The sequence below is a fragment of the Papaver somniferum genome, chromosome 2, assembly GCF_003573695.1.
Source record: "Papaver somniferum cultivar HN1 chromosome 2, ASM357369v1, whole genome shotgun sequence".
Taxonomy (NCBI): domain Eukaryota; kingdom Viridiplantae; phylum Streptophyta; class Magnoliopsida; order Ranunculales; family Papaveraceae; genus Papaver; species Papaver somniferum.
This window is the reverse complement of record NC_039359.1, coordinates 194,530,971-194,547,992: the sequence shown is the minus strand read 5'-3', so window position 1 is coordinate 194,547,992 and position 17,022 is coordinate 194,530,971. Positions and strand designations below refer to the sequence as shown.

At 34.6% G+C, this 17,022-nt stretch overlaps 1 long non-coding RNA gene across 4 annotated transcripts; it reads right to left on the bottom strand.

Moving 5' to 3' along the window:
• Window positions 1-4,514: 4,514 nt before the first annotated feature.
• Window positions 4,515-8,455, bottom strand: LOC113354343. 4 transcript variants are annotated; one of them, XR_003361826.1, is made up of 11 exons: window positions 8,108-8,455; window positions 7,661-7,985; window positions 7,437-7,555; window positions 7,224-7,324; window positions 7,000-7,141; window positions 6,709-6,762; window positions 6,281-6,542; window positions 5,648-5,931; window positions 5,445-5,560; window positions 5,219-5,293; window positions 4,515-4,852 (listed from the first exon to the last, which is right to left on the bottom strand). It is a non-coding gene; the product is annotated as an uncharacterized LOC113354343 (long non-coding RNA). The 4 variants fall into 4 exon arrangements; XR_003361824.1 differs by having other exon boundaries at window positions 5,668-5,931; XR_003361825.1 differs by having other exon boundaries at window positions 5,648-5,751.
• Between the last annotated feature and the right edge of the window lie 8,567 nt (window positions 8,456-17,022).

Here is a 17,022-nt window from a genome sequence, read left to right as displayed (position 1 = left end):
GAGGCACTTCAAAGTTAAGAAGACACTGCAACAGAATAGGTTAGCTGAACGCATGAATCGTACTTTGCTCGAGCAAAGTACAATGTATGTTATCTAATGCTGGATTAGGTAAGGCATTTTGGGATGAGGCAGTTACATGTGCATGCTTCCACATTAATAGGTTGCCATCAGCTGCATTAGAAGGTAAAACTCCTGCGGAAAAATGGTTTGGTCAACCAGCTTATGACTATGACTCGATTCATATATTTGGTTGTCTTGCGTGGTATAATGTTAGTGAAAACAAGCTTGATAGTCGTGCCGTGAAAAAAAATATTTATGGGTATGAAGATTGGGGTTCAAGATTTGGAATCCAGTTGAAAAGAAGATAATCATGAATAGAGATGTCACATTTGATGAGATGTCTATGGTAAAGTATTGGGGTTCTCTGCAGGTGGAGAACAAAAACACCAGTATTAGTGAGCCTTTGCATAAGGTGGAGATTGGTGCAACTCCACTAGTTCCTGCTAAGTTTGTATTTGTTGAGAATACTTCTGAAGTCCAAAAGTTACTAAAGTTGTTGAAGAGAAAGAACAAGAGTTAGTATGACATACAGAAGCTACGATCACGAAGACCAGCAACCAGAAAACCGAGAGCATCAATCAGGAAACCTGGTTGGATGGACGATCATGTTGCTTATGCATTACATGTTGTAGAAAATGGTACTCCTACTTTCTATTTAGAAGACGTATGCAGTGCAGAGTGTAAAAATTGGAAAGTGCAATGTGGGAAGAGATGGAATCTCTTGAAAAGAATGGCACATGGATTTTTATGAAGCTTCCGAACGGTAAGAAGGCCAGAGGGTGCAAGTGGGTATATGCTAAGAAAGAAGGATCTTCGGTGAATTAAGTACGCTGCAAGGAAAGGTTAGTTGAAAAAGGTTATGCCCAAAGAGAAGGGATTGACGATAATGAGATGTTCTCTCCGGCAGTAAAATACTCATGAATCCGTATTTTGTTGGCCTTGGTAGCACAATATGATTTAGGCTTATTTCAACTTGATGTAAAGACGACGTTCTTACATAGTGATCTAGAAGAGGAGATCTATATTACTCAGCCGAGTGGGTTCAAGGTTGCTGGAAAAGAAGATTGTGTATGTAAACTGAAGAGATCGTCATACATGCTACAACAGTCTCTAAGACAATGGTACAAGCGATTTGACTAGTTTATGATAGGCCAAACATACACAAGAAGTCAATATGACCATTGTGTATACTTCAAGAAGCTACGTGATGGGTATTTCATATAATTTCTCTTGTATGTCGATGATATAATGATTCCATCGAATAATAAGGAAAAGATTGATAATTTGAAGCACAAGTTGTCATCCGAGTTCGAGATGAAAGATCTGAGATAGGCTAAGAAGATTTTTGGTATGGAGATTTGACGTGACAGGGAGAAGGGTAAAGTTTGTTTGTCTCAAAGGGCATATTTGAAGAAAGTGTTACAGAAGTTTAGTGTCCATGAAGGAACTAAATCTGTAAATACTCCCCTTGCTCTTCATTTTAAGTTGAATGCTCGTATGTTTCCTACAACTGAAGACGAACAAAGGTATATGGCCCAAGTCCCATATGCTGAGGTTGTTGGTAGCTTGATATATGCTATGGTATTTACAAGGCCGGAAATGTCACATGCGGATAATATGGTCAGCCGTTATATGCATTGTCATGGTAAAGGACATAGGCAAGCTGTGAAATGAATTTTGAGGTATCTTTATGGTACAGTTGATGTTCGAATGAAGTTTGTGAAGGATATAAGTAACAATCAGTTGTGTGTTGGGTATGTGGATTCTGACTATGCCGGTGATTTGGACAAGAGACGTTCAACTACAAGGTATGTATTTACCGTAGCAGGGGCACCGGTTAGGTGTAGATCAAGACTGCAGTCTACCGTGGATCTCTCAGTGAGAGATACATTTAAAGAAGCTATATGGTTATAGGGTTTGCTAGATGATTTAGAAGTTGTGCAAGACCAACTGCATGTGCATTGTGACAGTCTTAGTGCAATTTACTTAACTAAGAATCAAGTGCATCATGTTAGAACCAAACATATATACATATGCTTTCACTTTTTTAGAGAATTCTTGAAGAAGAAAACAATATCTAAGTCAATCCAAAGACAATAGCTAAGACCTATGATCTACTTGTGAAGATCGATACCAAAGACAATCCAGTTGATATGTTGACTAAAGTAGTATCTGGGGTCAAGTTTCGACATTGCTCGAAATTGATCCACATCCTTCATGTTCGGTAAGAGACCCTTTTGGGGTAAAGGTTGTTATGAACTTGGTAGATGCCTTCTAGAAATGCCATTTAAGAGAACTACAGTCGGATTTGATTCTTATTGAGGATACTTAGCAATCCAGTGATGGTTCAATCGACGTTGGAAGATGGAGGTGATTTTATATATTGATCGTCTCATGCATGAATGCATGATCCTAGGTGGAGAATTGTTGGTAGGTCGGCCAAGGAGACTAGATTAGGAAATATAATTGGTTTAGGAAACCATATACTTGTAGGAAAAGTAATCCTTGTTAAGGAATGTGTCTAGTCCTATTGATATATATAAATAGCCATAGAGAGAACCTGGTAGAAATACACTAGAATTTCTCGTCTTCTCTTCAAAGGATTTGTATATTACTCCTCCTATACGGTTATATGTAAAATTGCTTATCCGTTCCCGAGGATTCAACCTCGTTAAATGCTTGGTCTTCTTATATGTGCGTGTGATTGTGTTCTTGGCAATATTGGAGTATCATTGCAGCTGTGCATACTTAACGCTTCCGCAGGTTTTGACACAACAAAAGTCTTATCACACTTAAAAACTCCCGTAATTTTTCAAATTTAATGTTCACGCCTACATGACGTATAAATGAATTTGGTTCTATACTCATGTATAAGTCATTTAATTGATTTCCAAATATTGTGAATTTACGATTAAGTTTTGAATCACTCTTTTAACTGAATACTCAATTATAATTTTGGGTACTCCCAATATTTCAAGTTAGATTTAGATTTTTAGACTTCAATCCTTATCCGTTTGCTTTGTATTTTTATCATAGTTGTTGCATGATAGTCAAGGTTAAATAAATTTGGTTTTTCACGTGAAACTGTAATCTCTATATAATTTTGTTTTGCTTTGTTTTCTTTCATTCACTATTAATTTGATCTCCTATGTGTAGAGTTACTATTAGGAATGACTACCAAGTCAAGTTTTAGTCAAATGTACTAGTCAAGCAATCAAGTCAATTATATAATGTTTTTGTATTAATACTGTCTAAAACAGTTTGGTCTGTAATTTTTGGAGTTATCTTTTGGAATACATATTTATTTCTTTTCCTCTATACTCTGATATTTCACATGTTAATAACACACAATTTTTCAATCAAGGCTAAAATATTTGTTAATAACCTTTTTTGGTTGATTTCAACATCAATTCAAACATCTTTTCATCAATCTTATGGAATTTTTATCAAGATCATTCAAATTCTTGGTTTTCAGAGATTAGTTCGTCGATCTGGTTATGTTGGTCTACGTTCAAAGAAATAAAAACATCAACAAAAATAATAACAACAATCACATAGATTCAACAATGTCTTCTACTGCTGAACCTACGGATAACGGTAATTCAAAAAAAAAAAATCTCTTTCTTTCACCAATATTACCAATTTTATCTCATTGAAGTTAGATAATACAAATTTCTTCTATTGGGTGATAAATTTGAATCGGTTTTAATCACAACTGATTTATTTGGTCATGTTACTGGTGAAACACAAGAACAGAGGAAAGAATTATGATTAATGGTGTTCTTAATCTGAATCCCAGATGGGTTTATTGGAGAAAGATGGATAGGTTTGTAGTTAGTTGTCTAAAAGCTACTTTTACTGCAACTATATCTGGTGATGTTCTTGGTTTAACTACATCAAGAGATATTTGGCAATTTCTTGAATATAGTTTTAGAACTCAAAATCTAGCTCGCAAGAATATGTTAAGACCACTTTGGTATAAGGAAAGGAATTTGAGTGTCTTAGTGTATTTGCAGAAGATTAAAACTATTGCAGATTCATTAGCTGCCACTACACCAAATTTTGGGATTAGAAACAGAAATAAGTCGTTACTAAAACGGGTTGTAACGGCTAGTGCGTGTTTCAAAAAGGGGTATTACAATTTTTTTGTAAATTGTAACGGCATTTGTAACAGGCGTTATCCGTTACTACGTGGCGTGTCGTAACAGGCAACAGCCATTACGAAATTTTGTAACCTGACAGTCGTAACATCTGCAAGCTGTTACGAACATTTTGGTAACAACAAAAAAAATTACTGCCAGTCAATATTGACCTGGTCAAAATAGTCAATCCTGACCAGGTCAATATTGACCGGCAGTTCATTTTCTGCCGGAAATACGCCTGTCATTCCAAGTATCCTACACACATCTTTTATTCTATCCATAACCCACATTCAATACTTTTTTCAATCAATCAATCATATCAACATTCAATCAATTCAAAGAAGAATACAAATTCAAAAAGAATAAAAATTCTATTAAGTACCAAAAAGATTTGTTATTGTAAAGTATCAAATTCTGAGGAAATTCATAGAAACCTACTAAGTTCCTAAGTTCAGTTCATTCTCTAAATCACTACAAGCAGAAACTTACTCAAAACTTGCAGCTACAAAGGGAGCTAATGGCTGCCATTTAATGGTAGAACCTCTTGCTTGAATATCATTTCAGGGGTATAAGCCCTCTTGTCCTTCCAACATCTCAAGTTGCCGGAGAAACACCGACGGGAACCCCTCGAAAGATCTTCCACCGCATAGCTGAGGAGATATGAAAACAACAGTAAGACATCTTAGAAGAATACTATGTGCCATAATATTCATGTATGATTTTTAATCCATGAGTATTTATAACAGCTATGTTGCTGCAACCGTGAAAATAACCAGAAAACTAAAAAATCATGCAAAGCACAACCATTGAGAATATGCAACAAAACTATGTGAAGGAAACTTGGAAGATATCAATTAGTGGCCAACAGCGGATAAAAGATAGAATAACAGTACATTACATTTACCTAATAGCATTTTAAGTTTTAAATAGTGGAAACCCAAAATGCCAAGTAACAGTCAATGAAAAGAGAAAAAAAATGAGGAGTTTGGTAGTAGACTTAGCATAAGAACACTTACTATCAGAATCCCAACTGGAGCCAACCATTCGATCCCTTAAGCTTTCATCATTTGGTTAAGCTTTGATCACTCCAGCTGCATCAAGCAAAATAAAGAAGCAAAGAAATGAAAAACGCAAGTATCAGCTATGAAAAACAAATATTGTAAGTACATCCGGTAATTGTTTCATAATGCTCAGAGGTCAAGTAAACGGAAAGATAACAAACATATAAAAAAGAAGAGCTACCTGGAACTTTTGACGTATCAACTGTGAACTGTCTGAATTGTAGGTGGTGGAGTTGCAGGTGCTGAAGCTGCAACTACGAGTGCAAAATCTTCTTCGTCAAAGCTTTTTCATCATAACTGCGAGGTAAGAAAAACAAAAACAAAATCAGACCATTACAAGAATTACTAAGCAATAGAACCCAAGTCATGATTAGAAATTATTACCATGATTGCCAATGTCTTACCATGATTACCATGGTTGCAGGTTGTAAAAGTTGTTCCTCCAACTCAGCTCCTTCCAACTCCTCGAGTTCATATTCCAATTCCTCCTACAACCAACAAAGATAACTATGACTCTCCGGTCAAGGTTAATTTTAATCTTAACAAAAATAAAATACAAAAGGTTAACTCATCAAAGTCAGTAGCTGCTCCAATGGGGTTTCACAACGCTCCCTGAACCTGCTTCATGTTCTCAATCTGCTCATTAATCTCATCTATCATCTGTGTTTCTGTAATACATTTCAAACAGACTAGTTACCTAGAAGTGATACTCCTGCTTAAATAGACTAGTTACCTAGAACTGATATTCCTGCCCAACAATTATAATTCAATCTTTAGGGTGAGGCGAAAGAAAAAAAATGCTTGGCTATGATGAAGACATATTATGTGAACCACCTTCTGTAACATCATACAACTAAGTAGGATTTAACATAAATCATAGAAAATGAGTCATATTCCAAAGATACATAGTACCTTAACAGAAACTGGGGTCACCCAATAGGAGCATTTTCTAGAATTCACGATAAAGATAACGAAACTGCTTATCTTAAAAAGTGATAACAATGGAGATGTACTAACCAATGGAGTTACAATTCATATTGCTGGCCTTCTTAGGTGAGTTTTTTACTCTGCGACTCTGTTTTTTAATTATCTCAAGTTCCTCTTTTATTTTACTGTTTCCACCGGAGGAAAGTTCCATGTTCATGGCAATATCTAGATCCTTGATTGCATCCTTGTAGTTTCCCATAGAAGCATTTGCCATCCCTCTCCTATACCATGCCTTAAGCGATGACAAACAGTTTTGAGAAACGCAAACTCAACCTCTCGCAGTTAGGTTAGACTACGGAAAAAACAAAACGCAATTCAGAGCTGGAAGATGCATTTAACTATGAGGTTTTTACCATAATGCAAACCTTATAAGCTTATCTTTTCCAAGAGGCGATTCAACAAATAAAGTTTAAGCAATTCATGCAGCATTATCTTACATTCAGAAATAACAACCTTACCTTTGTGTAGGAAGGAAGACGTACAACAGCTCGATTGCAATCTCGTACACTCAACTGTAAAGCCCATTTTATAGATAAAAGAACATGAAGATAGTGAGATAACTACAAATAACTGGAAAGACCATAAACAGTTGACTGACATAAAAAAAAAGCATGAACCTAACCCAGCACTTTCCAACATACATTACTTTGATCTTGGAGAATATTTATTCGAAGTAAAGAAACATATTGCTTAACTCAAAACGGACAAATATAAAAAGGGTGAATGTTGAACAAGCTTAAGCCAGGAACCTTGAATATTCGCCTCGAGCTCCTTTTTCATTGCTTGCTCTTGGTGGATTTGATTTAAGACTGGTAAAAGATCTTGTAACAAATATTGACAATATTTAAGTCTCTCTTCTGCCTCCATCTTCATTTTCTGGCTCTTCAAATCCTACGTAAGGATGGAACTCATAAATTGAATAAGGTCAAGTGGTCACTTTAATAAAGCCAACAACAAGTACAAAAATATCAACCTTAGACATGTTGCAAAAACGCAAGCATAGTTTTGCAATTACAGCTTCCATGACAAAATGGGAAAGACTCTGCAATCGCTTCAGTTGTATGCCCAGGATACCTGTGCACCATGAAAAAACAACACAAAAGCATGAATTAGTTCATATTAGATCACCAACATATGTATTTAATGAACAATGCGAAAACGAAACAACTTCTCTATTGAGTGTTACCAACGACGAATGCACGTCAAACAATAGTGTTTAACTTTACAGTTTTTGCAACAAACAACCACCCCTTTGTATGTCAAACCAACACATTAGTGACATCTTCAAAACTCCTCATCTTTCCCCTACTTATTGACAACAAATAATTAATCTCATAAACAGAAAATCACAGCAAAACAAGGCTGTAAATTGTAATTGTAAATCAAAATATAAATGGAAAAAGAGCTCACTTTGTTCTTCTTTGATGTCTCCACAGACATCTTTATTCGCTCATCCTTAGAAACCCTTTCTGCATAACAAGAAAAAGAATGTGGAGGTGGTGTTCTTCTGCTTCTTCTTCTACTTGTACTTCCACTAGCACAATTTTTCTCTTTTCTCTCCTCCCTCCACCCTGTATCTGAATCTTCTGAATCTGTTTTTTTCTTAAGCCATTAATCTCATAAATTCCCCCTTTCCCCTCATCTTCTTCGTCTTAATTACACTGTCGAAATTCTCATTCTCCTCTTCTTCCAAAAAAATTTCACGTTTCAAACAGAGTTCCCAACTCTCAAAACCCTAAAATCAATTTTGCAGAATCTTAAATTCAATATTTCGATTAAACAAAAATTAAACAACATAGATGTGAATATACAATGAAAAATGGAATTGGGTTTAAAGAACTTATCGTTTTGAATTACCATGATCTTTAATTAAGCTCCCTTGATGGAGAAAGAAATTCAACCTCTCTGAAATTTGTGTTCTTCCTTCAATAATAACTAATCATCTCCAAAAAGCCACTCGATCTATCACTATTTCACTGGAAATCATTAACTTCAAAACTTTGAAAACCCATTAAAAAACCTAGATCTAGAACTCAAAGTTTACCGAACCTTGTTTCATGAAGTAAGGTATGAAATCTAATCGATGGTTTATTGATTTTGAAAGAGATTTGGTTGTTTTTGACGTTGCCGTTGATAGTGGTGGTAATACAAAGGCGATTGTTAATGGTTCTCCAGGGAACAAAAGAAGAAGAATGAAGAAAGAGAGATAATGGAATTTTGGTCGAGTGAAAATTCGATCTGCTTTCATTAGGGTATACTGATATCACGCATGTGAATCGCACATGCATGGGAGGAAATATCCTCTAGTGTTTTTCAGTTTGGGTGGAAACACAATGAAACGCGTGTGAATGGCACACATACAGATTCCAGGTGTTACGACCCAGGTGTAACGAAGCGTGTGGCTGGCACGCCTATAAAAACTTTCGTAACGGCTGACATCTGTTACAAAATTTTGTAAATTTGTAACGACCACAACGTGTTACAATCTTTTTTGTAACGGCCATTTGAAACGGGATTTCGTAACGGCCATTAAGTCGTTACGAATTTCTGTTACTAATCCGGGAATTTGGTGTAGTGTGCTATTGGTGAAAAAGTTAGTTCACCTGATCTACTAATGCATGTTTTGAATGGATTAGGAAGAGAATATGACAATTTTGAAATTTCAGCTCAGAATAGGGAAACCCTATATACTTTTGGTGAGTTGAAGGCAAGGTTACTAACACATGAATAATGGTTATCTGATCAAGAACAAGATAGTGTTACAAATTTTGATACTCAACATCCTTCTGGTTTTTATGCAAGAAATGGGAATTCTGGTGCTGGAAGTGGCAATTCAAATAATAACGGTAATAATAAAAAGAATATGTCAAATTTTATAAATGGTAGAGGATATGGAAATAAAAATGGACAGAATGGTTATGTATCAAATAATAATATTGATGTAAGGAATGGGTATACATCAACTGGTGAACCTAGAAAGTTTCAGTTTGATTTGTCTCAAGTTGATTGTCAAATCTGCAGGAATAAAGGTCATTATGCAACCATGTGCCATTTCAGATATTATCCTCCATCTGATTCTGGGTTTGTTAGTCTCACTGATCCTCAATCATCGGCAAATTGAAATTCAACTAATTGTGCTCATCAGGCTTTTACCAGTTTACATATGAATTCAGTCAATGCTAATGATGATCCTTCTAGTTCAACATTATGGTTGTCAGATTCTGGTGCTTCGGCTCACATGACTGGTGACTCTTCAATTCTACAAAGTACTTCTACTTACAAAGGCAAAGAGAGTGTTAGAATTAGGAATGGTAAGTCCTTACCTATATCTTTAACTGGTAATTCTAGTTTACATACTCCAAATACTAGTTTTCAGTTACAAAATATTCTTCATGTGCCTGCTATAAAACATAACTTACTTTCAGTAGGCCAGTTTACCACATATAATAAGTGTTATTTTAGACCTGATCCTACATGATATGAGATTAAAGATTTGTCCACTGATGCACTTTTGGCAAAAGGTATGATGGTTAATAATCTATATCCAATCTCTTATTCCTCTTTGTATCATTTTTTTTTTTTGCATTACATACTTCTCCTGAAATATGGCATAGTAGATTAGGACATCCATCTATAAAAAAATTTCATCAACTTCAATATTCTAAACAAATTATTGTTACTCCTTCAAAATTATCTACTTCTTTGTGTCATTCTTGTCAAATTGCAAAGAGTAAAAGATTGCCTTTTCAATTATCTCCATCTCATGCTCTTTCTCTTTTATCATTAATTCACTGTGATGAACGGGGACCCTCTCCAGTTTGTTGTTTACAAGGTTATATATATTATATATTTTTCATAGATGATTTTAGTAGGTTTCATTGGAATTATCCAATGGAACTGAAATCAGATGTTTTAAAATGCTTCATTCATTTTAAGAATTTAACTGAAAATTTATTTTCAACAAAAATTCAGTCTTTTCAAACTGATGGTGCAAGTGAACTTGTTAAAGGTCCTTTAGGAAATTATCTCACTTCTAATGGTATTGGTTTAAGAATTTCTTGTCCCAAAACTCCTGAACATAATGGCCTAGCCGAGAGAAAGTATATACACATTACTGAGATTGGAAACATTTTACTTTTTAATCATCTTGTCCAAAATATTTTTGGTTTGATGCTTTCTTAGCTGCCACTTATCTCATAAATAGAACACCAACTCCATTTCTTCATAATAAATCTCCTTTTGAAGTTCTTTACAATTCTTTGCCTGATTATGGTTTTCTAAAGTTTTTGGAACTGTATGTTATCCTTTTTTGGGTCATTCATGACCTGATAAACTTTATCCAAAGTCAGTTAGGTGTGTTTTTATGGATATAGATCTTTACACAAAGGGTATAAATGCTATGATCATATTCTTAGAAAACTTCATATATCAAGAAATGTAGTCTTTTCAGAACAAGAACTATATTACTCAAATGCTAATTCAACTTCCTGTTCTCACATCTTAACTGAATTACCATCTGATTCTTCTCCTTCAGGTTCCATTGTAACAAGATCTATGAGAGGCATTGCAAAGCCAAAAAAATATCAGGATCATGTTACGCAATTGACTGGTAAACATCCTATCTCAGTTGCTTTTTCTTCTTTATTAGCTATTCCACCTGAGCCAAAACCTTTTAAGAGTGCAATGAAAAATCTAAACTGGCAAGTCTCTATGAAGGAAGAACATAAAGCTTTACATGATAATGGTACTTGGGAACTGGTAAAACCTGAACCTCATATGAATATTTTGGGTTGTAAATGGGTGTTTGAATTAAGTTAAAAGCAAACGGAACAATAGATTGGTATAAGTCAAGATTAGTGGCTTTAGGTTATAATCAACAAGATGGTATTGATTATAGAGTATAGACAGTATAAATACAACTTTATTTTTTTTCCTCTTTACTCTGATATTTCTCAGTCACATCAAAAAAAGTCCCGCATAGTTAAATTATGGAGGTTAATAATCGAAGTTTGTAATTAGTTATAAGGTTTTTTTGGTTGAACAACTAGAATGAAGTTTTTTGTTTTCATCTAATCGTTTATGCAATTTTTTGGGTGCACGGACACTGAAGTTCTTCACCAATAATAATGCACAGTTGTGCTCAATCAGAGTTTGGGGTTTCTTCTTATAGTTTATGCAATAGTTTCTGTCTTTTGTTGGGGTTGATTAACTAATTTGAGAAAACCGTATCATGTATTATAACTTTTATTATTTCAGTGCGTAGCATCTGGCCTGATTTTGATGTTATTTTTTTTGTTACAAGGGTTTGTCATGAGGCAACAGGATAGCACAAATGAGAGGGAAGCTATTGTAAACATATTTCCATTGCACATCACAGATATCTGGGAGGAAAATTATGAGTGTGTGAAATCTTCTTAATGGTCATCTACCAATTATAAGCAGTATACGGCTCAAGTGGTAAAATCCTATTAAATCAAGCAATAAATTAGACTCACTGTATGTACATTTGTAGATCATTTCTTTTGGGTTTTAGATAGAAGACATCTATGTCATTGTTAGTGGGTATATATGTAGATAGAATACATCTATATCATTGTTAGTAGGTGTTATATACCAACAAGAGTAGGCCTATGCCGTCGCAATTGGGGAAAGCTTTAAATCTTTTTTTTTTTGAAGCATGGAATAACTTTAGCTAATTCTTAATAACTTAATTTAGTTTGTTTGACTAATACTTATAACTTAATTAGAAAAGTTTCAGAGGGTAAAAAATTCGTGGTTCCTTGCTCATATATATATCTAGATTCAACTTCAAACTTTGTTCACTCTGCTTTAACCTCCTACTGTGATTTTTTTTAGTTATTGGTGATTAGATTGTGGTTTATGTCTCTCTTTATTTTTCCTCATCTTTGGTCATTTTGTTCAAATTAGTAGTACGCTAGGTGGGTCAATCTAAGGTACACAATTCTTATGCAGCTAGAAAAAAATGATATTTCCCGGCCTCCTGAAGCATGGCAATACAGTCTATTAGAGCACTGCTCGGTCGAACTCGCAAGCGTTGCTATCTCAAGCTTGTTTGTCAAAGTTTAGTTGATCAAAACTATATACTTGATTTCTAGTCTACTTATAAATATTTCTAGGATTAGGATAAGAGTGTGTAGTAGATCTTTATACTTCACGGCGTTCACCAATTGAAGAAAAAGATCTATTGAAGAGCTTGGAGGAACTTTATCAACAAAGGAATATGGAGACTAAAACTTATCTATTACTCAGAAGTTTATTCTATTCTATCTTCTAAACATACTAAGTCGTATAACTATATAGACTTTTACATTATACACAATTGAAATTTCGAGTCGAGTTTATCTCATTTATATATTTCTCGAAATACGTGTCGGAAGCTTTTAGCTTTAGCTTAAACTTCATCATCCACTTGACGAGTGTAGTTGGAGACAATTTATTTGTTGGAAACTAAATATTAAGTCAAGATGATCATGTGAAAATTACCTTGAACATCCTTACATGATTTGTGTGAGACAGTCATTTGATGTTAACTTAGGAAGTTTCGAATTAATTGATTAGTCACTTGGAAAATCACTTGAAGCTAGTGGTATGTGTAAGATTTCCGTTGTTGTCTTCTACGGATGTTTCAATGATTAAATGAGAATTTGGAACTACTACCAATGTCTGGATATAACTTAGGTTGTATACTTTGTATGCTAACTGTGAATCTCTAGTTCAGGTCCGAAACTCTTGTTTGCGAACGGATTTACCCGTGAAAGGTCTGGAACTGTAGTTCGCATAATCTGTTTACGAACGGATAGATAAGGCTAAGTCAGGAACTGTGGTTCGCGTACTCTATTTACCAACGAAACGACAAGGCCAAAGTCCGAAACTGTGGTTCACGTGCTCTGTTTGCGAACACAGTGATAAGGTTCTAAAATCGGTAAGTATGCTTTTCATACTGATGAACTCCGGTTCGTTTGCGAGCTAAATTCTATGGAACTGTAATGAAATAAGTTATGTGAACTTGTTTTGTAAATCGTGGAATTATGTTCATGAATTGGTTCGTGTATAGTACTTTGTACAATTACAAACCAAATCGAATTTGTTTCAAATGGTTCATATATATTTCTATGAGATAGTGAACATTTGAACAACTCTTTTAAAGCACAGTTACATTCATTTGATTATCTTTCATGATTGATTGATCATCATATTTTATCTTGAAGTGCTATATGAATGTGGCTAGATTATAAGTGTTCATATGGCTAACTTCGGTTAACTATTATTGAGCCAACGGTTATACACGTTTAGGTACGGTTCATCCGTATCTAAATATAAGTATATTTCATTTGTGTGTATCAAGCTAATATCATCTAACGGTGGAGATTGATTTCTTAGTTTCTAAGCAGACTTAGCTTGAATCTTAAATCAGGAGTTTATCTAACAGTGAATATTAATTGCTTCGTTACTAAGCTATTTTAGCTTTGATTTGAAGCAACCCTGATTTGAAATACTATATAAGGGAGAACTCTAACATATGGGAAACCTAATCCCGACACTCTCATGTGTGCTAGTTGCAAACTAGAGTCAATTCTCGTTTAACCTAGGTTTTCCAGAACTATTATTAGGTTAACGACTTGAAGACTTCATTTGGGATTCGTGAAGCCAGATCCAACTATTTTCTATGTAGTTGCGTATTTTGATCTTACTTTTTCTATCGTATTGAGTTTTATGTTCTATAAGATTTACTAGAGATTTATCTCCAATAGGTAAGATATAAAAAGTAATCACAACAGTTCTTCGTCTTAGACTCTTTTGATTCTGCAGTATCTTCTTCTGTTATAATCAGTTAGGTTATTATGAGTTGACTAATATTTCTAAGCTGCTCTTCGGGAGTATAAGATCGGATTATTAATTGAGTTTCATGTTCTCCTTGATTTATCTAAAAACGAAAACAAAACCAGAATATAATTATCTGTGGGAGACAGATTTGTTTATATAAGTCTTCGAATTTGGTTCGTAACAACTCTTAGTTGTAGGTGAGATCAGCTCAGGGAATCACGTGCGCAGAGTCCTGCTGGGATTCAAAAGGCGTAAGGAATGCGACTTTACCTTAATCGATATGAGACTTGGTTAGGGATAAACTACATTCCAGTCCAAAGTTAACTTGTAGTAGGCTAGAGTCTGTAGAGGCTTAATACAATGTGGTGCTCAAATATGGACTAGGTCCCGAGGCTTTTCTGCATTTGCGGTTTCCTCGTTAACAAAATTTCTGGTATCTGTGTTATTTCTTTTCCGCATTATATTTTTTTATATAATCAAAATATCACAGGTTGTGCGTAATTCAATCACAGTTGATAAATCCGACCTTGTTTGTTGGATAAAACTTGATTGACACTCGGACATTGGTCTTTGGTACCATCCGAGTTATTCTCATATCAATCAGTCTCATGGATTTATATCTAGTTGATTTACTGATTGTATTGGGAAAGAGATAAATCTCTTTGATATCTTTCTTGATTGAGTCTCACTTTTAAGTTGGTGCTCTCAGAATTATATTGGAGTTTAGTCCATACAGATTGTCGAACAAAATATTGAGTGTGGTTGTTATACCCCGGTGTTTTCAATTGGTATCAGAGCGGGCAAACACGATAAACCTAATAATTTTGTGCTTGTTTGATCCTACAGTTTGTCCTGATGGGAAATCACTTTGGGAACCTTGTTTTGCTCATCTGTGACGCACACCAGAAATCCTTAAATGTTGTTGAGAGATGATTCTCTACAAGACCTCTGGTCTCTCAAGATAATCCCGACTCTTCTAAATAATTAAAAATTATAGATGATGGAAAACAATCTAAAGGAAAAGGAAAAGGTTCCTCTAAGAAAAGTTGGTGCATGAAACGTGTGGACAAAAGCTCAAGGATATGGAACCTCACTATACTGCTACTCATTCTATTTAAGCAATACTATCATGATGGATTTATTGACAAAGATCTGTTTACGGCTTTTGAATATGTTTTTAAATTCTTAGAACGACTTAATTCGCTTAAGGAAAAAGGTTCTCATGGTGTTAGTTCCGATCCTGTAAAGTCATGTATTCATGATGTATAGTATGGTCATGTTAACAACTCATGTAAAATCTGTTATGCTGAGTTTGTTACGAGTTCCAAATATCGGAAAATTCCATCCCTTAATCGTAAAAAGGAGGAATCAAAGCGATTAATTAACCCTAAGTATCATCACTAATATGATTATACCTCTGGTACAAATCACAAATATCAACCTGAGATGGTCCGTGAGCAGTCTCCTAGCCTCTTGGTAACAAGAATTGGCTTCACCCTATCTGTATATAGCTTGGGATGGGGCAAGTAACAGATTGATTAACTTTGTGTTTTTGTATTAGTTTGGGTTAGTTTTTTTTTAAGTAAACTGTTTACAGTTTATGAGAAAAGCTTCTTAGCAGAATGTTACTGACAATTAAAGTATTCCAATTTGTTGAGGAAACTCCAGTTATTTAATACTATCATGTCAGATTATTTTCTGCTCATCTGAGTCAAAATAATGATTTGGAGAATATTGTTCTTTTATATTATTTATCACTTTGACTAAGTGTGAATATAGTTCTTGTGCCATGAAGCTAAGAATAATTTTCATCTCTCACAGTGTGCGTCTCCACTGTTTTTGAATTTTGGCTTGTTTTTCAAGACTTGTAATTCTGATGGGACATGGTATTAGTATGGGTCCAAGCCCGTTAAGGATCTATAAAGCCTATAGTACGCAGACCCTTCCTTCTCTTTCTTAATATCGTCCCCGAACGTGAGGGTTTGTTTTAAGGGTTTCCGTACTAGCACCATGAAAGCTTAAATTTGAACCAAGGAAGAGCAAAGTGGGCAATCATCTACAAGGGAGTCCATCAAGTGATATTCTAATCTTGTTTCTTCTTCTCTCAAGATATTATTTTTAGTTATTACGGGAATCTCTAATGGAGATAATGAGAGGCCAAAAATATTTTCTAAGGGTATTTTGCATCCACTCTCATAAGTAAGATTATACCAAGTGACCAAGAATCTATTAGAATTTTATTTGTCAATGATTCTAGTAATAATAATTTTGAAATAATTTCTTCTAGTAAATTCATCCTAGAAAAGAAATTGGTTAAGGAAAGTGGTCATAAAGAAGATTAGCTTGTTTTGAAAAGTATAATCTTGGTAACATCTTCAATGGTCTTGGTGAAGGATTTAATACTCTTACAAGGATCTTTTATGCTAACATCCATGATGTTAATCATGATAATTTGGTATTCAAGACTATGATAAATATAAAAAAGATTCTTGTTGATAGAGAGTTAATCTCAAAGATTACCAAAATTCCCTTGGGTAATTTTTATATTCCTAGACCAAAGGGAGAAAACCATCTTGTGAAACCATTTCTTATGGTCTTTGTCGCAAGAATTTTGATTGGATAGAAGGGAAATTTACTACCCAAGATCTTAGTATTGCTTTGAGGATCTTTAGAAAACTTGGTATTTATAATCTTTGTCCCTCCATGATCGAGAAATCTCGGTGGAGTCGTGATTTTGCGGAGTTGGTCTATTTCCTTGAAATGGGTGATTAAGGTCTTGATATTTGTGGATTTATTATTCTTCAAATGGTCTCAATGAAATCATCCAAAAAAGAAGTTAGGCTTTCCATGCTTGATGTCACATAAATTCCGTTGCTCCCATTGGCAACTTTATTGGAACTCCCAAACCGGTTCGTCCAAGTATTATC